Genomic DNA, 23,790 nt, shown 5'->3' with positions numbered 1-23,790 from the left:
CTTACAGGGAGCTGTGAAGGGGAACACATTGTGCTGCAGTTGCTTCATAGTCCTAGCATTTAACTGCGTGTTTCAGTTCAGCTTCAAAACTTGCTAGAAAACATAGAAGAAAGGTTTTTGGTCTGGAGGCTCCTAGACTGTGGGCTGACTGTCCCACTGCTGTAGAGCAGAGCAAAGAGGTTCTGCTCTAATAAAGTTCCATTTGTGGCAAACATTATGAGGCACTTGGAGTACAGTGGTGGGAGGTGGGTGTAAGGGGCCACCCAAACAAGCAATTGCTATGAGAGCAGGTGACTCCCTGTCAGGGGGCAGCACCAGGGCCAGTCCCACCACAGGCAGATGGAGGCACGGCTGCAGGAAGAGATGTTGTTGTAGAGGCTGCCTGAGTTGGCCCTGGCTTTCATTTGGCATCTCACACACATTCTGCCAGTGCTGCTCCCCTTGCTGGTGCTGGCACCTTCCCTCCCCTTCCTTCCCCTCCCAGGTTCTGCATTGTGGCTCCTGTGCTGTGTATAGAAGACGGTTCTGTTTCTTGTTCTTTTGCAATACTAGTAGCACTTGGTTTAAATTTAATTTTCTTCTTTCCAACAAGCATTTTTTGGCAGTGCCTTCTTTGCCCTTCAGCTGTTTTAAATGTTTATTTCTCATTTTGCACATGTTTGACAAAGGCAGCACTTACACAATTCCTCTCTGAATAATTCCCTTTCTCCCTAGAGCCAATAAAGTAAAGAGATTATAAAATGAGACACAGCACTTCTGTGTTAAGCATCTAGGTTGTCTGTCTTGTTTCTCAACTCTAGAAGACAGTGATAGGGTACGAAGCTTTGAAGGCACCTACGGTCCAACAACCCTATGTGTGGCAGCCAGCTCCTTCAACATGCCTTTTTTGCACACTGCTGTAGTTTTCTGACACACAAACTCATCTCTGAGGAGGAAAAACTTGAACAATCATACATGAAGTGTCAGTTTATAGCCCATACTTACTCCTCTCGTTCTTTAAGGCTCATTCGCCATTGGAATGTGCTGCCCAGGGAGGTGGTGGAGTCACCATCCCTGGAGGCATTCAAGAGGGGATTAGACGTGGCACTTGGTGCCATGGTCTAGTCATGAGGTCTATGGTGACAGGTTGGACTCTGATCTTTGAGGTCTCTTCCAACCCTAGTGATACTTTGATATTGAGATGTAATTAAGCAGGATGTCCCCACCCGGAACAGCAGTAGGGCACTGCTGGGGCAGTCACACTTTCTAGCATGGCAGTGGGGATGGGCATTGATGAGTGCATGTTCACCAAGGCTTTGCTGCTTTGTGCACAGGCACAGATTCCTCTGAGAAAACATAAGCCTTCCAGTTAATTATCTCATCCAAACAAGTCACTGGTGACTAAATGACCACGCATTTTCTATAGGTTGTGTATTATTTATATTTAATCCACTGGTTTCACAAAGAAATAGGTCTGGAACGTATCTCACTGTACAGGAAAAAGGATTTCTTACAGAGAAAATGGGTTTGAGTGTTTAGGGTAAAATAATCTCAAGGCTTGTTCCAAGTTTAATCCAAGCTTAAATCTGATCCAGAAAGAGCAAATCATAGAATGTTTTGAGTTGGAAGGGACCTATTAAAGGGCATTTAGCCCAACACCTAAGGGACATCTTCTGCTAGATCAGATTGCTCGGAGCCTATTCTGACCTGGTCTTGAAGGTTTCTAGTGATGGGGCATCTACCTCTTCTCTAGGCAACTTGTTCCAATAGATGATTATTTTATGTTATTGTCATTGAATTTTCTTGTTAGCACTTCTGTCAAACACTGGAAGGAATGGACCACCTTTCCCTTGCATAATACCCATTTGCTTCGTGTGAGACGGTCTGAAATTCAGTATTGTAACAAAACCCCAGGTCCTCACAGCACTTTCAGGTGACCTGAGAAGAAGACTGCCTTCTTTTCCACTGCCAACTTCACAAACTGTAAAAAAGGCATCTCATAAATGATGCCTCTCAAGAACTGTAGATTAACTACTGGTGTGGTATCTGTGGAACAGATTTCACTCACTGAAACTCTCCGTAAACTTGGCGAAATTGTTCTGGTTTGGAATTCTAGCCTGAGCCAAGCCAATAACTCCAATTACAATAAACAGCTACTGCTTTTTTTTCCTATCCACAAAGTGAGTTAGATGCACCCACCATTTGACCACTGCTTTAACTTCATTGGGGTGGAAATCTTCTTTTCACCAGTCATGGATGCTTGAAATTTGCAGCTGCCTTGTTTGTCACATTACAAATATGGGGCCGAAAGCCTGCCGCTGGCAAAACTCTCCTGGATTTCACTAGACTCAGGTTTTTCCCCTCTGGGATCCTTTCATTCTTCTGCCATTTATCTAACTAATTGCTATAAATGAGATTTGCAAAGGGCAAGCACAAAAGTCAATTGTGAAGTCCAAAGTGAGCTATTACCTGAAATTCACATTCCATGAGGATTCTCATGGAGAAGGCTGGAGCCCTGAAACAAACAGGGAAAAGGAGCACAAGAGGCTCACATCACTAAGAGCAAACTCAGTTTGGAGTTCAAATTCCTGTGCAAAGAAGGACTTTTTTTTCTTCTTCTTCTTTGCCTTTCAGAATAGTTTTTGAGGTCTGCAACTTGCATACTGCAAAACTGCCTCTGAAAATAAAAATAAGCAGGAAAATGCATGAGTGAAGTGACAGCTTGCCAGATACTCCATGCACCTGAGAAAATGAGCTGTGAGTGTTTCCCTGCCCAGATCAGCCCCTAGAGCCATTTGCTGCTGGCAGAGATGGGCAGTACCCTGTGAACCCTTCCCACAGCTGTGGTCCCGCATGCCCTGTGCACTTTGGGCACCGCATCACCTTCTCAGCTCCTGATTTACCAGTGAGATTCTGGCATGATGGCTACAGCCACAAGGAGCTCAGCAGTGGTGACTTTGGCAAACCTAAAAGCACTTGCTTGTTTTATAAGACAGATGCACAGGATGTCTTCTCTTACTTCAAAACACTTTGATGTTAAATGATTGACTCAGGCACACCCTAGCCAAGAGGAAACTGAACCTTTCCTTACAGCCAGATTCAGCTTCCACTTTTATCTTAAGTCTGACTACATGGAGACCTTTATCTAGGCAGCCATGATCCTCAGCAGAGGTCATAAAGCCCAGCATAAATTTCCATTTTGGTGATGCAATCTTTTATTAGGGTATTTATCAACTCCAGAACAAAAGTACTTACCTTGCACTAAACATCTGCAGCCCAAACCTGTCTGGCAATTGTTGTCTTGGACAACTTAGTGTCAAAGTGGTACTTCATTTTTGCAACATGAATGTTTGGCTCCAATTTAATTATTCCCTCTGTGAATTCTGAGATAGCAGGTAGGGGGGGAAAAAAGGTCATTTTGTGAAGATTTTCTCATTAGAAGCTTCATTCTAATTTCTCCCTTCTATCAATGTAATAATGGAGTAACTACCTGAAGGGAGGTTGTAGCCAGGTGGGGGTTGGTCTCTTCTCCCAGGTAACCAGCAACAGGAACAAGAGGACACAGTCTCAAGCTGCACCAGAGGAAGTTTAGGCTAGATGGTAGGAAGAAGTTCTTCACAGAAAGAGTGATTGGCCATTGGAATGGTCTGCCCAGGGAGGTGGTGGAGTCACCATCACTGGAGGTGTTTAGGAAGAAACTGGATGGGGTGCTTGGTGCCATGGTTTAGTTGATTAGATAGTGTTGGATGACAGGTTGGACTCGATGATCTCAAAGGTCTTTTCCAACCTGGTTTATTCTCTTCTATTCTAATGCTCCCTAAATTAATCAATGGACATCAAATCATAGAATGGTTTGGTTTGGAAGTGACCTTCCAACCCCTCTGCCAAAAGTGGGGACATCTTCCACTACCACAGGTTCCTCAAAGCTCTAAAGAAACTTGAAGCAATATAGTGAAGCACTAAAAGTGGTAAGAAAAAGTTGAGCTTTGCTGGATGTCATGGCTCATCTCTTTGCTATTTCACTTGTTCCTATTGAGTGCATTCTAGGTGATCAAGTGATTTATGGACAAAACTGAAAAACAGCTACTTCTAGTCCTTTCCCTCCACTTTTCTGTCTGCAGAAGAACATGATCAAGTGTTTGTGTTTGGGGCAGAACTGTCACCTGAACAAACACGTTAATATGCAGGTGAAAGGCTGGTTGATATTTATAGAAAGCTCTGCAGCATAAGAAGGTTTCCTGATGGTAGAACTTAGGCAAGGAGATGTTTCAATTGGAAAAGGTGTAGAGCTGTCAAGAACTTAAGTCTTGATCCTTAAATATCATAGGATTTGTGTCACTCTTGGAAAGAGTTACCCCATGTGTCCTCTTTCTGCAGCATTAATAAGGCATCAGTGGCTTCCTTTGCCTTCCTACTATATTCCCAAACTTCATTAACATATTAAGTTTAGACTGGGTCTTGAGATTCTTCCCTCTATATCTGTGGGTATACTGTAAAGATTTGAATGAGGTAAGATGTGGCTTGGGTTTTGGGACCAGCTTTTGAATGCTGAAAATTAAGAAGCTGTGGATTAACATGCTAAGGAGAGCAAACAGAAAATGCTGTCACTTGGGCCCCTCAAAAATCAATTAGGCAAACTATTTGTAAACCATGCAGCAGGCAACACTTCCAGCCTGGCATACCCTGAGGCTGAGAAAATGCTTAATTGTCTGTATAAGCAAAATGTTTCATGATGAAGTAGTACTCACATTTATTCATATCCAGGCTTGGGCTTGACTCTCCCTCTTTAAAATGAACAGGAATATCAATACTCAATTTAGTCATAACTCTATTTATGCAAAATGTGTGTTTCATCCTTCATCAAAAGTATCACATCCTGGTAGGTACATGTATTACAAAAAAAACCTAAGTAGCTCTTTGAAAAATCATTCTTGGTACAGAGACTTGTGGTTAAAACACTGCATGTGAGATTGGTTTTGGAGAGGAAAGTGCCTAGCTCCAGCGAGTTGTCATTAGTAGCAGCAATGCTATTTGCCCTGAGCTCTTATGGCATGGTAAAAGGGATTGTGTTTACACAAACCCCACTCCCCAGGGCAGTCCCTCTGGTTTCCAAACTCTGAATCTGGTTCTCTTAGGTGTATGACTGCCAAGTGGAGCTGTTCTGATACCATCTGAGAAGTTCAGTATGATACTGGAAAAGATCCTTGAAACTCTAGGCTTGCTGCATGCACTAGCAGAGCTGCCATCTCGTGTCAACCAGACCTTCAGCACAGTGTGGTGATGGTGGCCATGTCACCCCTGGAGTGCCTCAGTGGTGCCCTCCACACCCACATCCCTCTTCTAGTGAGAAATGGCAGCCCCTGTCTTTCTCCAGGGGTACCCAGGAGTGATGAGTGGGACACAGCCTGGGGCTGTGGGGGCCAGCCCATGGTCTTACTTCCTCCTTCAGCTATTGGGTTTTTCCTGAGCCAAGTGGGATCCGCTACGGTGGTGAGAATGTTATATTGTGGTTAGACCAGCAGCAGTTCTCCCCTTGTTTTCAATCTTGTCTGTGTGTGCTTTCTGGGTGTTTATGATTCAGAAAATATTCATAACAAAAAGTCTAAAGAGAAAAGTGCAGAGCTTAGGTTTGAAATTCCCTGAGTTTCTTCTTCACCTGAAACAGGCAATAGCATTGACACTGATTTGCACAGAGATGCTGGCTCTCCAACAAGTTCTTTGTCACCAAAGGGTTTAATACAAAAGCGTCTGGATTTCTGGAAGTGAATAATGTATTTGAGTAAGCCTTTGTTAGTGACTGCTCTAGGAATTCAGATACCACAGACTTGGGTTTGTCAGAAAAACTTCACTTTAAAAGTTTAAGATTTTGTGTTCTTTTGGCAACACCTTGCAGCTCTTTGTGGTAAACTGGCCTAAAATCACTGCTTGTTAGGAGCTTAACAAAGTTGAAGTGCAGTTTGTTTTCTTTACATTTGCAAAGCAGCACACACCAGTCACATTCTTTACCATTACATGGATTTTCCATCTGGCCTCAAACATTTTGGTAACACTAGGCTATGGTTTTCTTATTCCTCCTGTCTTTCTGCAGAGGTTTTGAACAAGCCATTCCTCTTCTGTGTAGGCATAGCAGGTGCAGAATGGTTATTCAATTGAATTGAAATTCTAGTATATAGATATTTTTAATTTTCAAGTTCTCCATCATTCTCTTTCCACTGCCTCACTGTGGCTCTGTAATTGATTTTCCTGTCAGCTCCAGCACAGCTTTGGACTTCCAGTAGTGGCATTTGTTCCCAACCCTTACACGCAGCTATCAACTGCACTAAATATAGCACCCCCAGTCAACTTACCTGGTCACACTTGGAACAGCTCTGTGGCATTTACTCAGGGGTGTAGAGAATTGCTTTTGCAATCATGGCTTGGCAAAGAGTAATCCAGGAAAGGATGCCCAGACGAGAATGAGTCTGTCAGACTCATTTTCTCCTTGCTTTTAATGCTGAATTAATTTTGTCAGCTTCTCCAGGAAGTGGAACATACATATTTTTGCTACTCAGCTGGCAATTCAGATGCATTTATTTCTCTTTACCTCAGGAATATAAATAAGGTCTGCTTCACTTACTACCATCTGCATCTTCTGCTGACCAAGCCCGGTCAGGGAAGCATGGTACCCAGCTGTCCTTACCTAGCCACCTAAACTGGATGTGAAGGTTTCCAGATTATTAGCTTTCAGGGACAAGATTTAGTTCATTTTGCTTCCTTCTTGTAGGATGCCTCACATGCTTTTGGGACCCTTGCAAGTAAATAGTTAAGATCAACACTGTCAAGATACTTCCTCTATGCAGATAACAGAGCTGATCATCACTGTGGGACACTTTGTTAGGAAGGCAGATGGGACCTCCGAGTCTCTGTTGGATCTCTGTAAACTACTTTGGGTTGTACACACAGCTCACCTACCATTATGTGCCACCCAAATCAAGCAGCCAGCATTGGTGTATATTAGCAAACTAGTGTGACACCTGGCAGTGGCCAGGAGCAGGCTTTTTATGAGCTGGTTCCCAGACAGAAATGTTTCTCAGGAAGGTAGAAAAGTGAAAAAGATGATTCTGTCCATGGGATGAAGGTCCTGCTCAAGGTCAAGCTCCTTCAAACTGGTAGTGCAAAATTTGGTCCCCTTAATTCTTGCTCTCAGATCTAAAATAGAATATTTCATAGAATCAGAGAATGCTTTGGATTTCAAGGGGTCTTTAAAAGCCATCTAGTCCAACTCTCCTGCAGTAAGCAGGGACATCTTTAATCTAGAGCATGTTCAACCTCACCTGGATTATTTCTAGGGATGGGGTGTCTACCACGTCTCTGGGTAACCTGGCTCAGTGTTTCACCATTCTCATTGTAAAAAATTTCTTCCTTCTATCTAGCCCAAACTTCCCTCTTTTAGTTTAAGGCCATCACCCCTTGTCCTGTTGCAATAAGCCTTGCTAAAGAAAGACTGTCCCCATCCTCCTTAGGAGCCCCCTTTAAGTACTCAAAGGCTGCTGTTTCTTTGGTTCTTACATCAGGGCCCAAGTTGCTGGATGAAATTGATATAGTAAATCATAATATTAGGAAAAATATCCTGTTCCATGTATATGTCTCTTTAATGGCATATGATTAGGAACCAAATAGGAAAAAAAGATCTTATTTCCTATCCTTTATCTGCAAAGGTCTTCATTCACTTAAAATGACCAACTTTACCATATGGCCTCCAGCTGCTGAATGCATAACTGAAATAGAGATATAGGGCATAAATAACCAGCAAGCTCATTTTCTAAGATGCAAGCCATTGACATCCAAAATTGGTCATGGGATAAAGTCTACAATGAAACAAATAACCCCCCCCCAAAAATACTAACATCATAAAAAAAAAATAACACAGGAAATTTCAAAACCAGGTTTAAGAAGCAGGTTCTCTTAATATTTCTGCTAGTGATTTTCCAGCTAGATGATGTTGCAGAGGTTCCTGCAAGGTGGACAGGGATCCCTGCTGCCATGCCTTCAGCAGAATGGTGAAGAACCCATTACATACCAAGTAAGAGAGAAAGATGAGAACCAGATCATGCACTGCTCTCAAATTCTTGCTCAGAGAGCTCCACAGCTTGCAGCACATGATTCAAAACTTCAAGTAGGAGCGTGGAGGCTTTGTCAGGAATGTTTTCTCATATCCTTTTGTAAAACCTAAATGCTTTCCAGATTTGGAAATTCCTGCACTCAGAAGAGGACACCCAAGTGAATTCCAGCATTTTTAACCAGTAACCTTTCACAGCTTTAGCCACACACACACACGAGCCCAATTCAAATTAGGAGAATGTATGGAGATTAATTTGGTTTATTAATGTTTTATTTCAATCCCTTTTCAGTTATAGAATCTTTATATTGCCACATCCTATTATTTCAGGCTTATTATTGAAAGCCATAAATTATTTTGATGTAAAGCTCTGTCATGATTCTCCTAAAGCTATGGTATCAGAGATGCATTATCCCTTTCCAGCATAACTGCTGCATAACTTATAAAGCTACATAAATCAGATGTTCTGTCTCAGACTTAGTAAATGTGGAAAAATTCATCCTTTCTATTATCCTTTTAATAAAGATAAATATTTCACATCAGTTTCTTTTTCCCCAATCTAATCATGGTTAGGCCATTCTAGAAAAAAACAAACAAATTGTTACTTAAATGTTTTGCTGCCACACAGTCCTGACCACAGGAATGGGCTGCCCAGGGAGGTGGTGGAGTCGCTTTCCCTGGAGGTGTTCAAGAGGGGATTGGATGTGGTACTTGGTCCCATGGTCTAGTGAGCATGAGGTCTTGGACAAAAGGTTGGACTTGATGATCTTTGAGGTCTTTTCCAACCTTGTTGATTCTATGATTCCAATACCTGTGTGGCAACCACCATCTACAGCACCCTGGGCCTGCAAATAGCAGAGCAGTTTGTTTAGGAGTAAATGGGAAATGTAGCACCTGTTGGTGCTGTGAAGTAGTCTTCAAACAACAGCAATCATGCTGTGGAAAAGAATATATTTGCTGTAGCGAGATAAAGTTACATTTGTAAGGTCAATATTTTCCATTATGCTCTGCATAGAACCTGAAGAAATCTTTTGTGCATGTCACCTCATGTAAAATCTGAAAGAAATGGTGACAGCCAGAAATGCATTTCTGCTGCTTTTGCACGTCAATTAATCTCCTTTTTAGCAATACAAAGTGTTTAAGGTGAGCGTCAGGCTCATTTTAGGCCCTTCAGTCTTCGGTTAAGGAAATCCTCGACGTTTGTTTTGGCTTTGACTGGTTTTATTAATTTACTTGGTCACTTGTTTGGAAACAAAATCAATACTTTCAAGGGACAGGCTGCCACAAGTGATTAACAAAGTGCTGAAAAGTAGATTGCTAACTACTGAAAGGGCCTACAGCTTTTTTTGGAAGAGGAGATGTGCGTGCCTTGGCTTTGAAACACGTTCTCCTGACAATTTCTTGATCCAGAAGGAATAAACATTACTTCATAACTGGCAGATCCACACCATGATTATCTTTGAGAAACCACCTCTCCGATCCCACCCCAGAAAAGCATGGCTGGAGAGCTGTGATAACCGTTGAAAGGCTCATCCTTGCCCTGACAGCCACATTTATGAGCATCCCAAGGACAAACCTGAGGAAGCCTTCCCCACCAGTAGGATAGCATCAAGATTGAAGGCAGTATAATAAGCTGAATTTTACTACATGCTCAGCAAGACCTTCCCTGTTGAGTAATTAGAAGAACATGCAAAGAATAAGCTTTTCTGAGTGAGATTAAGGGATTAGAGTGGATGCGTGCATGGGGCAGACTTTCCTGCCATGACAGTCAGCCTGAGTCAGTCTTGCAAAACCACAAACACAGTCGTGTCTTCATAACACTCCCTGCACTCATGTTCCTCCTGGAGTGAAACCCCTCAGGTTTGGGGCAGTTTTTGGTTGCAAAAACTGGGTTTGGCTGTTGCAAAGCATTCCCAGACCTTTCACTGAGGAAGCTGTCTCCCTGCACCTCCCGGGCACGATCTGTGCTCCATCAGCACCAGTACAACGACAGACCACAAAAACTCCTTTGAGGCCTGGAGGGAGATTATCCCCAAGATATAAGTATTATCAGTCTGGTCCAGGGCACCATGCACAGCCTCCAGCTTTAGAAGGGATTAGGGTGACACATATGAAATGCTCATGTATGCATATCCATGCAAACAGATGAGTACATATACACCAATATATTAGCTCTGGTTCATTTGACTGCTAATTGTATGATTAGCAAATAACAATGCATTAAATTAATCCCTCGTGTAAGCACATTGTTTTTCATGAACTTATACCAGTGATAATTAGGGGCCCTGTTCATTCCTCCCAGCTTTCCTATCTGATCAGGGAGAGAAAAGAAACCCTCAACCCAATTAAGCATTCCAGCTGGGAAAAGTGTGAATTTCGGAGGCCATTCTTCTCTCAGACTTGGCTGTCTCCTCCTTAATTATTATAACTATATTAGTTACAGTAGTTTGTTTTGGAAGGTAAACAGAAATAAATCATTGTGAAAAGTGATACAGTAGTGGAGACCACAACTATGTCTAACTCTGTGAATTCCCATAAATGTCAATATTTTCATTAGATGACTGAAGTGGCCAGCACTGTCCCAGTAATTCATTATTTTCTCTCTTGTTCGTTGACTATGAGCTATCTCCTGCTGTTTCTGCATCTAGTCCAATGTGGTGGATTGCTTACAGCATCTGAAATACCCTCACATTGAGACTGGAATCCAAATTAAATATTTCCCCCCAGCCACAAGAAACCATGCTAGGAAAGGATTTCCAAGCAGAAGTTGTTCATGCCACCTGGAAACCAGCATTTTCACTAGCTCTGATTGATAGTGACAGCTTAAATCCACCAAGATCCTACCCATTCCATCCAGTAGGAAGCAGAGATCATAGACTCATAGAATGCTTTGGCTTAGAAGGCACCTTTAAAGATCATCTAGCCCAGCCCCACCACAGTGAGCAGGGACATCTTCGACTAGATCAGGTTGCTCAGAGCCCAGTCCAACCCAATCTGGAATGTTTCCTGCGATGGGGCTTCCACCACCTCTCTGTGCAACCTGTGCCAGTGTTTCGCCACCCTTAGTGTAAAAAAGTCTTCCTCCTATCTAGTCTAAATCTTCCCTCTTACAGATTTAAAGCAGTCCTTATTGTCCTGTCATAACAGGCCCTGCTAAAATCACTGTCCCCATCTATTCAATAGGCCCTCTCTAGGGAATGAAAGTCTCAATAAGGTCTCCCCTTGATATCATATATTGTCTTGTCACATCAGGAGATAGCCAAGTAGTTAGTTAGGTTGAACAATTGATCCTCATACAAGAGTCTGACAGACCCTAGCCTGTCACCAAGTTTCAGCTGCTGCAGGCAGTGTTGTCATGCACATCCATCCTTGTCCTGCTCTCACATCCTCCAGGAGTGTTTGATCTAGTTGTACAGTAAGCCCACACATCCATTGCTTGGCTGTGGCATCTCTAATAGGGTGGATGCTTGCCTTCACTTTTGGCATGTATCTCAAATGCACCAATTTCTTTTGCCAGAGGTACAGGGGAGCTCGATAGCCCCTGACATTCGTTACAAATCCATTCCATTTCATATTTTCATTCCATTGAGCATTTCTGAGGCGTTTTCTTTCAAAGCTTGAAGTTGCCTGCCTCTGTGCCTCTGGGGGACGTCCAGGTTTCATATCCATATGTTCAGATGGAAACAACATTTGAGTTGAAGATTCATAGTTTGGTCTAGGAGTTGCTGATTTGGCCTCTAGGATGGAGATTTTCAACAACCGAATCTTGTTTAAACTGGTGAAGGCGGCTGCCGCCCTGCCAATTTGTGACCTTATTTCCTTCTGCATATCCCCATTGGTGTGTGTGTTGCTGCCAAGGTATGTAAACTGACCTATAGGTATTCCCTTGCCCTCTAAAGTAATTCTTCATCTGGGGGTTGCTGGGGCTTCATTAGACTGGCTTTAGAAAGCTGATTATGAATCCCATCTGTTTGTGATTAAAAGTAACTTGTTGTGATTATGTGGGGAGCTGTTGTTACTTTGGTCCCCTATAGCTGCTGCCACAATGCAGTTGGTTTTCAAGATTTCTATCTTCAACCCCTGTGTGTGCTCCTAGCTCTCCTTCTCTGCTAACAGCTTCATGGGAAGTAGAGAATCATTTTGGTTGAAATGCAGTTGGTTTTCAAGATTTCTATCTGTTCAACCCCTAGCTCTCCTTCTCTGCTACCAGCTTTGTGGGAAATACAGAGAATCATTTTGGTTGAAATGGATCTTTAAGATCCTCAGATCCAACTGCTAGGTCACCACTAAATCATGTCCCTCATCACTGTCTCTAGAGCATCCATAGGTCTTTCAAATGCCTTCAGGTATGGTGACTCCCCCACTAGGAATCCAAGCTGCATTTCTTCCATGTCGCTTAATTTAAGCTAATGGTATTAATCAGAGGGCAGTCAAAATTAATCCAGCTTACTTGCAGAGTTACTTGACTTTTCTAATTTTTTTCCCCCAGCTTAAAAAAAATAAAAGAAAGCTAGGCAAGAAAAAGCATAAAAGGAAAGGAATGTGGACTTCTTATGGTGACATTTGAACTAGATGTGTTAGTACATCAGGCTGAAGTCGTCACTTCTGAGTATCCAACACAAATGTGGTGTCTTTTGTCGGCCAAAAATATCTATTTGTAGGCATGATCATACCTATGATGGAACTAACACAGTGGTAAAACAACAGCAGCAAAGAACAAATTTCCAGAAAGAAAACATTCACATGCTCCAGAACTTTGGACTAAAAGCTCTTTCTTTCTCTCCAGTTATTTTTCCTCATTACAACACAAGTAGGTTTTGTTGAGTTTTGATTTTAATATTAAAAAGTAGCTGGAGAGAGATTTGCTTGGCTGGAAGCGAGACTCCTTGCTCAGCTTTCACACATGGTCAGCTTGTGCATGAGAGTTGCTTTCCTGGGCAAACTTGGGATTTAGCAAATGTTGTTAATTATGTGGTGTCTGTAAAACATTGTGATCTGCATACACTGCTGCAGCAATATGGGCAGGGATTGCATGTGCCAAGGGATTGATTCTGCACCAAAAGTGTGTTGTGTGGGGGTGTTTCCCTTTTATTTTCAGGTCATCTTTATGTCAAATTGCACAGAGAGATGAATAAGAGCCCCAGGTTCATTATCCCATCATTATCACGAGCCTTGCTTTACACACACTGCTATGTTTCCTATTACTCAATCCCTACACTGAATACAAAATTATTTGTCTTACTTGTCATCTTAATACAAACTTTCCCAGCAACTGTTATCATTTTTCTTGGCCTTTCTGAATATTTGCTCTTGCTGTGTAACTGAGATAAGGAGATCAAAATCGACCTGTCTAGTCAGGACACTTTATCCGCAGGTGAATGTACAGTTGTATATAATGAGATGTGGAACTTGCATATTCTACATACTTTTATTAACATACATAAGCTATGCAGTGCAGTGTTTTGAAAACAGTCTTTGTGCAACTACTTATCCATCAGCTGGTGTTGAATGTGCACCAAAAAAAGCTGCAATCACTCCTTGACGTTACTCCAGCTTCTCTCTGCTGCCATCCAGGCCAGAATTTGGCTCAGTAATGGCAAATTGATGCATGGTCTATGCACCTTAGGAGTTGAAAAGTTTTGCATGTTTGTTTTAGAATAGAATAGAATTAATCAGGTTGAAAAAAACCTTTGAGCTCATAGAGTCCAACCTGTCATCCAACACTGTCTAATCAAATGAACCATGGCACCAAGCACCCCATCCAGTCTCTTCCTAAACATCTCCAGTGATGGCGACTCCACCACCTCCCTGGGCAGACCATTCCAATGGCCAGTCCCTCTTTCTGTGAAGAACTTCTTCCTAACCATCCAGCCTAAACCTCCTCTGGTGCATCTTGAGACTTTGTCCTCTTGTTCTGTTGCTGGTTGCCTGGGAGAAGAGACCAACTCCCACCTGGCTACAACCTCTCTTCAGGTAGTTTTATTTTGCAGTAATTCATGTTAGGCTTCTATGGTTACAGTGACTTGTGCTCCGACCAAATAATCTCATAGCTCTGCCTTATTATATTCCTGTAACTGTTGCCACTAGTTTATTAAAGACTCTCAATATGATCTTTTGTATTTTGTTGGGGAAAAAAACAACTATACAATTCTTAGGCTAGATGGTCATCCCTAAGTGCCAGCTGCTGGTTTAAAGCTTGTCTCCAAGACAGCAAATCATTGTCTTCACCACCCTGAGCCATACACCACTGCTGGGATCACAAAATGAAGAAGGTGGGGATAGCAGGTGCCACTGGAGTCTCTGGTGTGCCCTTGCCCTCCCAGGCTCAGCTGGCAGAGCTGGAGGTCCCTGAGGAGCTGTGGAGCTCTGGGAGAGGAGGTTCCCTGCATGGGAGCCATGGTTGGTTGGCCAGTGGTGGTGACTCTCTAAAGCCTGAGCGTGTGTTATGTGGTTGTCAAGGTAGTGAGATAATTGAGGTAATTCCCTTCACAAATTCTCATGTTGCCTGCCTGTCATTGGGCAACCTGAGTGTTGATAAAGGCAAACCTGTAGATGTTTCCAAAATGTCTAAATTGGGAATTGAGATCACTTCAGCAAACAGCAGATTCTCTCCTTAGCTAATTGTATCAAGTCACCTTTCTGCTTGTGGGTGGTTGGCAAGGTTTGTTTTCCTGCATGTGCATAACCAGGGGCTCAGATCAGAGCTGTGGGCTAGGTGGTTGGGTGCCCCTGTGCTCCCTGGTCCCTACACAGCCCCACTGACAGCATGAGGAAGCATTTGCTCTGTTTTGGTACACACTGATGGGTCTGTGCTCAGTGTTTAGCTGGAAACAGGAGTACTCATTTCAATCAGGACCTGAGGTAAATCTGAAAGTAGGCTTCCAGAAATATTAAAATGGTATAGACAGAGTTTAATGGGCCAGACTCCAAGCTCTATAAATTTAACTATTCCCATATATCCAGTGTACCTTACAAGTTGATTAAAACACGTGTGAAATGATTCCTGTAGGCTGACACTTCGCGGGTGGCTTTTGTCTGAGAAGTGACCTGGGTTTGCTTTATAAAGTGCTCTGCATCCCGTGCATATGAAAATCTCTGAGGCTGCTGATCTGCAGGCCTGTCTGAGCTGACAGTTTGGCTGGGAGACAACAAACAGATGATTGTATCCCTCTTATCACTTGAGGGTTGCAGAAAATACAAACAATATGGCCATGAAGAGAGAGCAAGAACCACCCATCCCTGTCACTTTGAATGAAAATGAGTGCTAGCCTCAGATTAAGACAAGCACAGTAATTTTAACAAGATAGAATCATAGAATGGTTTGGATTCAAAAGGATCTTTGAAGGTTGCTTAGTCTAACCCCCTGGCAGTAAGCAGGTACATCTTCAACTAGATCAGGTTTCTCAGAGCCCCATCCAACCTCATCTGGAATGGTTCCAGGTATGGCACATTTACCTCCTCTCTGGGCTACTTGTGGTGGTGTTTCACCAGCCTGGTTGTAAAATATTTCTTCCCTCTACCTAGTCTAAACCTCCCCTCTTGCAGATTAAAGCCTTTATCCCTTTTCTGTTTTGACAGACTCTGTTAAAAATATATTTATTTTTTTTCTTCTTCTAAGTCCTCTTTAAATACTAAAAATTCTCAGTAAGGTCTTCCTGGCCACTTCTCTTTGCCAGGCTAATACTTTATGGACAGCACAACATTTCCTCATCAATGGTAACATGCCTGTTATCAGTCACCTTGAAAAGAAGCCCCTACATTAAACTTACCCAAAATATTCCTTAGCTCCCAGAAGGGGAACCCAGATGTCAGAGGAGACTTATGCCTATGCATATCTTATGTCTTACATGCATTATACGCATTTACTGTTGCAATAGTGTGACCTTCTCTGAAGCTCTTATGTCACTGGCTCCTGCTGAAGAGGTTGCAGAGGAAGATTAGTGTATTCTTGGCAAGACACCATGGAGCCAATCTTGATTGGTTTTGGGCCACCGCTAGAAAAGCTTCACAAACTGCTCCATTGTCCCGTGCCAGTAAATGTCAGTCAGATCTATCACCTTCTCCCTATTTCCACTTGCCTCTTACCTATTATCTTTAATAGCAGCTGTTAATGTTACAAGCAAAGATAACTGATACACTCCAAAATATAATGCCTATAAACTTGATTTTGATGATAGAAGAACAAGGAAAGGTGTATGGTTTCAGCAGGAGTTTACAGTGTGCATTTCATTATCCTTGCAGGGAGGCTATTTCCCCTCCTCTCTGGTGCCAGGCAATACCCAGCTGAGAGACAATCTAATTTAGGTGCTGTGTCTCCAGCAGTGGCTGGGGGGGGGAGGAATTTCTAAGATAAAGCAGACAACACTGCTGAGACTATGTGAGGTTGTGAGGCTTAGAATTAAACTCAGCCTGGAACTGATGGGTTTGGATTTTATTTGGAAAATCAGTATTAACCTGCCTTTGTCGCTCTGCTGGTTGCTTTCAGTCTTTCTTTGTGTGCAAGAATGAGAAATAATGAGAAATGCTACTGAAGTCCAAGGGCTGTGATGAAAGTATGAGTTTGCAATGTGGCACGATGTTATTTTCTATGGAATTAGACCTTGGTAGTAAAATCAGCTTCAAAAAGGGAGTCATAGGGATCTCTGGTTCTGTATTTCCCTAAGAAGGAATACAAGGAGTGTGGGGGGGGCTTTATGATTGCTCTGTGAAATTCCAAGCAATGCATTCCTGGGATTAGGCTGGGAAACCAGAGGAGTGTGTACTTGCCATTTGTAAATTGTGTTACTTAAATTCCCCATATATATCTCACTATCTATCTGGATAATCTAGCATGCTGGACTGCTTCCAGATAACCCAAAGCAGACAGAGGGCTTGGACACTGCTTTGATTACTGAGATGCTTGAAGTGGAAGCCTAATTCCACACCATTTCTGTATTGCATGGGGTTTAGGTCTCAAAATCTGATTTTAAACCTTAATTCTAGAAGGCAGTGAGAGATGCATCCAGTTTCAAGTCCAGGAGAAGTCTGCAGCATCTCACTGCACATGTACTTAAGGTTAGAAACCTGGCCAGCAAGTGTTGTATTGGATTGGTAAATAACATAGGTGAACTTTGTGTGACCTGTGGGTGAGAGAGAAGCTCATGGCAGCCCTCATTTTGAAGGCTGAGTCTCTGGTGTCCATCCACTGAGCTATTTATATTCTCCTGCACAGCTTTTTCAGTTGCTTGATTTTCATACAACCTGTGTTACAGTATCACGAAGGTTGCAAGAGACCTCAAATGTCTCCCTGTCTCCCTGTCTCCCTCCCCAGAACATAATGGCAAAAACATTCAAGTTCTCTTCAGGGGTGTGTGGTTTTAGGTTAGTCCATTAATCTTTATTATCTAAATTAATGGAATTTTACTATTACATAAATGTTTATATAATATAATCCTTGCCAGTGCTGGAGGTAATGGGTGTTGCCAGTGTACAATAGTTTGCATTCTTTGATATTTACGTTATTTATGAACATATTGGCCAAAATTCCAAACAAGTTCATAGTCACACTGTTGCAAGCCTAGCCTTGGAGGGCAACAAAGTTGGTGGGGGCTTTGGAGCACAAGCCCTATGAGGAGAGGCTGAGAGAGCTGGGGTTACTTAGCCTGGAGAAGAGGAGGTTCAGGGGAGACCTTATTGCTCTCTACAACTACCTGAAGGACAGTTGTAGACAGGCAGGGGTTGGTCTCTTCTCCCAGGCAACCAGCACCAGAATAAGAGGACACAGTCTCAAGCTGCACCAGGGGAAGTTTAGACTGGATGTTAGGAAGAAATTCTTCATGGAGAGAGTGATTGCCCATTGGAATGTGCTGCCTGGGGAGGTGGTGGAGTTGCTGTCACTGGAGGTGTTTAGGAGGAGACTTGATGGTGTGCTTGGTTTAGTTGATTAGATTGTGTTGGATGATGGGTTGGATATGGTGATCTCAAAGGTCTGTTCAACCTGGTTTATTCTATTCTACTTCCTTAACCACATGGAGAAGATGATGACACTGAGTAAACTTAGCTTTCCTATAGACACTGAAGTCAGAAGTCTAGGTAGGAAGTGAGTGTTGAAGCTCTGATGCAGGAGGCTGTGAAGTCAGTTTATGGCTGTAGTGAGCGCACAGGCTCAGATGTTTCAAAGTGCGTGGACAAGTGCTGAATGTATGTCTGACAGCAGAACACGTGTTTGTGTGGCCTGGACTTCTACAGAATTCCTTTTTGTAAGGGTCCACCATTCAGTTCTTGCAGCACTTTTCAGACCTGGAATGAAATGTAGGGCCTTTAACCTGTCCATTTTTGGTATGGATAGTAGCACACTCTAATGATCCAAGGACTAGTGTTGCAAAACGTTTAATGCAGCAAGTTAACCATTTTCAGTGCTGTTTGAAATACAGTTTTATACACATGTGGAGAAATTCCTATTGCATCCAGCTTGCTGTTCCTGCTTGTGCAGTGCATAGAAACTGGAGGACATGATATTGTTGCATGTGATAGTTATCAAAGGTCCAGACCACTGCATTACACTTCACTTTCCAAGAGACCTGGTTCTTTTTCCTCTGATCCTCGACCAGGATGTGAGTTTTGCATTTTCCCCTGTGCTCTACCTCAAGGCCAAGTTCCTCAGGGAAAACACAACTGAACCTTAGAAGTTTTCTTTCCCTTGCATGGAAAAGAGTTTTAGTTTGAATGAACCCCCAAAGTATTGCAGCTCCCTCATTTTTACTTCATACTTTTCAGCCTGAGAAATATAACAAAATTCTGTGTCTCAAAAGAACAAAGTTTCTCACAAGACTGCCAGCATATCCCCTCCTAGAGTCTATGGGTTTCCCACATTCTTAGTTCATTTCAGCCACTTTGCTTCTTGTCCCATCTGGAAGCAGAAACTGCCAGAGGTTCATGAAAATGAAAAATGGTGAGAGAAAAACATCGTAAACCAAACTTTCAAACCCCAATAAGGCTTAATTATTATTTCATCCAAAGTGGCTCACATAATTATTTCTCCTAGGTTTTAATGCTGTAAACCTGTCTTCTGCAGCACAGATCCACGTTCCCCTTGGCCCTGCCAGGAGCTCACATCCAGATTTATCACTTGAGCACGAAAGCATACAACGATCCTTAAAAACCTGCCAATTGCTTGAGAGCTAAATATTGCTGCCTCAGACTAGGAGCACTCTCTGAAGTGAGTGCGAGGAAATGTGGGGAGCACTAAAGAAACTGTACCTATTTATCTAAGACAAAGCTGGCAGATTTTTAAGGCAGTTTCCTCCAGGTACTGTCAAGGAGCACTGGAGGACCTTACATAATTTGGACCAGAAACAATATGCCACTAAAGAAAGCGAAGGGCGCATCAGAGATCGTTTCCTTTTGGTGTTATGTTGTCATGCTGCCCCATTGCTCCAAGCGTGATGCATGTCTTCACTAATAATTCCTGCACCCCAAGGCACACCTGGTTTTCCCTTTAATTCAGTGGTTAGGTGGACTGGCCAAGCTACACATGGTTGTGGGTTCCAGTGGGGACATGGCTGGTATATTTGAAAGACTGATTCCAAATTTGCATTTGTAATCAGATGTGTGAGGCAGTGGTCCAAGAGGCATGATTTGTCATTGCCCTCTAGCCTGATGTAATTCTTTTTTAGCATCATTAATAAATTAACATCCTTAATTTCTAAGGACTCGGGGAAATTGCTAATGGTGTTCTGATGGCTCCTTTCCCAACGTGCCCCTTCTGAAAGGCATACTCTTTCCTGGGGATGGATGGGTGGGTGGATAGATAGGAATCCTGTTAAGGAGATTTCTCCAATTCTACTTTCTGTATTTTAGAGTTTATCTTCTCACACATGCTAAAAAAAAGCTTATCTACTCCCTTATTTTCAGTTACCCTTTGGATTGTGTCCCCCTCCTAAAAAGGGAGCCACCATAGCCGTATTCATCTGCACAATCTGTGGAGGAAACACACCAAAAAACAGAAGCAGAGGGTGACCAATGATGAGAGATCTGTGCAGACAGTGAAAATTACAAGCCCAGTTACTTTCTAGGCCTTATTTTCTCTTTCTCTCTGAATCATTAAGTGGTGGTGCCAACACTTCATCTAAAAAAGATGAACTTCTAGAGAATGATGTATTTCCTTGCTCTACCATTGGTACAAATGAACCAATCCACTTTCTGAAGCCTGAACTCTCTTTATTTCTCTTAATTCAGTGCTACTTATGAGTACTTTGTGGAGTACTCATGAGTTTATTTTTCATATTGCTCAGAGAATCTCCTTTCCCTGTTAGATAGGGGGTGTGTGTATGAAAACATTGGAATGCTGCCAGACCCTGCTAAAAGGTCTGTCCCCATCTTTCTTATAGTATAGAATTAACCAGGTTGGAAAAGACCTTTGAGATCATCAAGTCCAACCTATCACCCAACACCATCTAATCAACTAAACCATGGCACCAAGTGCCTTATCCAGTCTCTTCTTAAACACTTCCAGCAATGGTGACCTCTCTGGGCAGCACATTCCAATGGCAAATCACTCTTTCTGTGAAGAACTTCTTCCTAACATCCAGCCTAAACCTCCCCTGGCACAGCTTGAGACTGTGTCCTCTTGTTCTGTTGGTGGTTAAGTACTGAAAGACCACACTAAGGTACCTCTGGAGCCTTGTCTTCTCAAGGCTGAACCAGCCCAATTCAGCCTGTCCTCATTAGAGAGATGATCCATCCCTCTGATCATTTTTGTGACCTACTCTGACCTGCTCCAACAGGTTCGTGTTGTTCTTGTGCCAGGCCTCCAGAGCTGGACTCAGTACTCCTGAAAGCCAGCCCCAAACCTCCAAGTACAAAATTCTTTGTCACCCAGGTGCTGCAATTCTCACCCCCCACAACCTTCCCTCCAGAAGGCAGCTTTCCAAAAGAAAACCCAAGTGCGATCAACACGACTTCCTACGCTACCTCATGTATAAACGGCCAACCTATTTATACTTCCTAGCAATCTTTCCTGTTAGTAGCAGGATTACTAATTGCTGGCTTACAGCTCCTTCCTCCCTGCAGCAGTCAGACCAGTGGAGCCTGGCTGCCCTCCAGGTTGGTGTGTTGGGTTTTTTTTGCTGTGGAGGAGACAGGCATTTCCAGCCCTACGCCTGCAAAGGCAGCTCCACCCTCACCAGTGCCAGGCCAGCAACAAACTTGGCTGCTTTTATTTGTTCCCAGCACTAGCCTGTGTTTGTAGAGCCTAGTGGGTGATGCTAGCCCGTGGATGGGAGTTCAGGAGATGAGCTGGCCCCTTGCCTCCTGATTTCTGTTTATCTCAGAGCAGAATGGAGAGCTCCTCTCAAGCAGCCCTTCATTTGGGGAAATGATGTGTGGTTTCCACTCTGAAGCTCTTAATTAAGTAGTGTGTGTAGGCTTGGGAGGGGGTGGGTTTGTGTTTATCTGAATGCAAATGTTGTGTTTCTGGGGGTGGGCAAACAGCAAGGTAAATCAGGGGACAGAAGTGTTCATTCCAGTATAAAAATGTCTAGCACCAACTCTACCAGCCCTCAAGTAAGGAGAGCAGCAGTGCAGAAATCCTATGTGGTTTGCAGCTTTCCTGTTTTGGATTTGAGCATCTAATTTCTATCTTAATGTGTGTTGTTTATGTAGGAAACTTGTTTTCCCTCACCTTTGGGAGGCTGAGAAAATGACAGTCCTTATGTATTCACCACGGGCAAGAGAGGCCAGGTTTTGTTTAAAGACACAGTTTATCAAGTGGGATTTGCATTCCCTTTTACATCCCTCTGTCTTCATGGGTTTGTTTTAGTTTTCTTTTTCCCCCCTCAGGGTTTTCCATTGACTGAACTGTCTAAACACTTTGACCATGACTGCCAAATTATAAATGCTTTCCTTCAGAGATGATCATCTAGATAAAACAGTTGAGTGGCTGCCTACAGTGAAGGAATGCACAGTACAGCGAGTTCTTAGCACTTTTATTTATCATCTAGAATATCCTAACTATTAGCGTCGTGACAAAGACTTGGGCTTCTCCCATGGAGCTGGGGACAGATGTAGTGATTGGCAGAAGGCTGGTTGCAGGCAAGAGTGAAGCTGCAGGCAGGAGGCTTTATCATCCCTGCAGGCAACACTGCAGTTTGAGCAGAGCGGAGAGTATTGCTGATGGCAGCAGGGTGCTCGCTGCATGTCCCTATTGCTTGTGAGATTTGCTACTGTATTTGGGGTACTTAGCTGCTCTAGGCACCATGCAGAGGGAGAATGGGGAAGGGAAGCATGGTGACATGGCTTTTCCTCCTCTTGCTCTGCCTCCAGTGCCAAAGAACAGTTTCCACCTACTTTTCTAAAGGCGACTTTCATCAGGGAAGGGAAAAAAAATATATGGCAGGTTTACAGGTATGTAAACACCTTGTTTTACAAACAGTAATATAAAAGCCTGCCTTGACCTGACAGGTTTTTTTTTGTAAGGAAAATATTCTCTGTCTATATAATGAATCTCCTGTCACTAATTCCTGTTTCCAGAAACAAACTGTGCTGTTCCAAGAAGGAGTTGCACAAGTGAATTCATAACAAAGTAATCATGGAGAAAGCAGGTTCCTTATAGCAAAGCTGTTATAAAGCATCTCAGACATGGTTATTTTAATCTCCCAAAGTGCCTCTATCTGTGCTTCCCTTCCTCCAAGCAATTTGGACCAGAATGACAGCAGCAATAATTGAAGGATGAGTCACTGGCTCTATTGTAGGTGAGACATCCTTGTGGAGCGAAGGCCAAGAAACCTTAAACATGGACTTGTTGTTATGCTGCTGCTGTAGCTCTCAGCCTGACAAGCTTTAGAACAGCATCCTGAGTGTGACCAGGCTTCAGGGTCCGTCAGCAGGGCTGATCCATTTTAAAGTTTGCAGTTCACCTGCAGGAAATTACTCTTGGCTGATTCCTGTCATGCAAGATCTTAGTTTCTGAGCCCTTTTACTTTTTCATATATATTAGTCAATTAACACATCCATTGATTATGATTTATTAATTTATTAATTGAAATGTTTAAAGGGTTTTAACCATGGCAGAATCACAGAATTGTAGGGGTTGGAAAGGACCTCTGAAGATCATGAAGTCTATTCAGAGTTAGGGCATTTGGGGATCTCTCTCTCTCTAAAAATCAAGCATTTCAAATACTTAACACTGCATAAGGGAAATAGGTTGGTTTTATCAGTACTCTTAATAACAGCTATGATCATCTTATAAATACGTTATGGCACTCAGAAAGCTCCTGTATCACCGCTTTTGCAATACACTGTTTGCAAATCCCAGTCTAACAGTCAGCCACAGCTTGGTCTCTATGCCATGAACAGTGCCTGAATACCGAAATATGCCAGTGAAAATTCAGTCTCTGAAACCCAGATTTGATCCGGGTTTGAGGCAATGGAAGGCAGATGGTGAACAGATCTGAATTCTTGAAGTTGCTGTTGAGATCAGGACCAAGCTCGAAATAAAAATGGCCATCAAGGTTTAGAAGAGCTGCGTGAAACTAAGATTAGAGATTGATTCAGGGATTTCAAGCTTTGTATTTTGCAGTCTTATCTCTGATTTAGAGCAGTACTGAGATCTGAAAGCCTTGGAGATACAGGGAGAAAACAAGAGAGGTGAAGATGGAAGAGAATAAGGAGAAGAACAGGAAGAGGAGGTCAGAGAAAGGGCAAGAAATCTGCTTCTTGTAGTTCTTGCTTGGGCT

This window comes from Melanerpes formicivorus, unplaced genomic scaffold (genome assembly GCF_026170545.1).
Source record: "Melanerpes formicivorus ecotype bairdi unplaced genomic scaffold, bMelFor1.0.p_v2 SCAF_27, whole genome shotgun sequence".
NCBI lineage: Eukaryota > Metazoa > Chordata > Aves > Piciformes > Picidae > Melanerpes > Melanerpes formicivorus.
The sequence above is the reverse complement of the archived record's forward strand: the minus strand, read 5'-3'. Positions refer to the sequence as shown.